This window comes from Trypanosoma cruzi, assembly GCF_000209065.1.
Source record: "Trypanosoma cruzi strain CL Brener chromosome Unknown tcruzi_1047053425827, whole genome shotgun sequence".
Taxonomy (NCBI): Eukaryota; Euglenozoa; class Kinetoplastea; order Trypanosomatida; family Trypanosomatidae; genus Trypanosoma; species Trypanosoma cruzi.
The window spans coordinates 1-941 of NW_903091.1; the positions used below are offsets into that span (position 1 = coordinate 1).

Sequence of the window (941 nt, forward strand, 5' to 3'; positions counted from 1 at the left end):
TCCCCCGCCCAGTTAGCGCAGCAGAAGAAATAGAGAAAGAGAGAGAAAGGGGGATGCTTGAGCGGGCAGTTTCCTCCCATCTCCACTCGGCGTGGCATAAAGCAAATGAAGAAAGAGAGAGCGAGGAAAGGAAAGAGAGAGGGAAACAACGAATGGCAGTCGCGGCGCCCCCTATCCCTTGGCCAGGCATTCCCTCGCGCAACCCCGCCACGCAACACACCGAAAGAGACCGCACCGCGACGTCAGACTGTGAGAGACGGCAGCGTTGCGCCGCACGCCCTCCAAGCTGTGGTGTTTCATCCGTGTCGGGAATAAGACGGCTCTTACCTCGGAGTCATCGCTCGTCGCGGCGGCTGGTCGGGGCGACCGCATGTCTAAAACTAGCAGCCTCGGCCCACGCTGTCACACAGGAGGCGCCGTCAGGAAAAGGAAAGCGAGAAACGGGGAGTGGGAAGTGGGGCATCAGCATCGGGTACCCTGTAGACAGGTGTCGTCACGGATTGGACTCCGACAAGAGTGAAACTTATCAAGCATCATCGCCGCAGACACACACACACACACACACACACGCACCAGCGCACGCATGTATGTGTTTATGCGTGCGTACGCGCGTTTCAAGGGCAAAGAGGGGAACCGCGTTGGCGTTGCGAATCAGCCAGGGATAACTTGATCGTGTGCTAAAATCACGGCGCAGCTCAGACTAGAGGTGTCGTGCGCACAGAAGCATCTGCATCATGTGTCTTGGTGGCATCAAGGAGCAGGGGTCAGCCAGGGATAACTGCATCAAGTGCTCACTCGTCACGTGTTGTTATCGGAAGAGGTGTCAGAGGCACACGGTTCGGCATCATGCTCCCCCGCCCAGTTAGCGCAGCAGAAGAAATAGAGAAAGAGAGAGAAAGGGGGATGCTTGAGCGGGCAGTTTCCTCCCATCTCCACTCGGC

The 941-nt window shown here is 57.5% G+C and overlaps 2 non-coding genes across 2 annotated transcripts, besides 1 other annotated feature; both read right to left on the minus strand.

The window, feature by feature from the left end:
* Positions 1-79: 79 nt before the first annotated feature.
* On the minus strand, positions 80-169 carry Tc00.1047053425827.10. The gene has a single exon (XR_008254247.1). It is a non-coding gene; the product is annotated as an H/ACA snoRNA, TC11C1H1 (small nucleolar RNA).
* A 376-nt stretch (positions 170-545) lies between these two features.
* Positions 546-573: a microsatellite.
* Positions 574-763: 190 nt separating this feature from the next.
* Positions 764-848, minus strand: Tc00.1047053425827.20. The gene has a single exon (XR_008254248.1). It is a non-coding gene; the product is annotated as a C/D small nucleolar RNA (snoRNA), TB11C1C2 (small nucleolar RNA).
* Between the last annotated feature and the right edge of the window lie 93 nt (positions 849-941).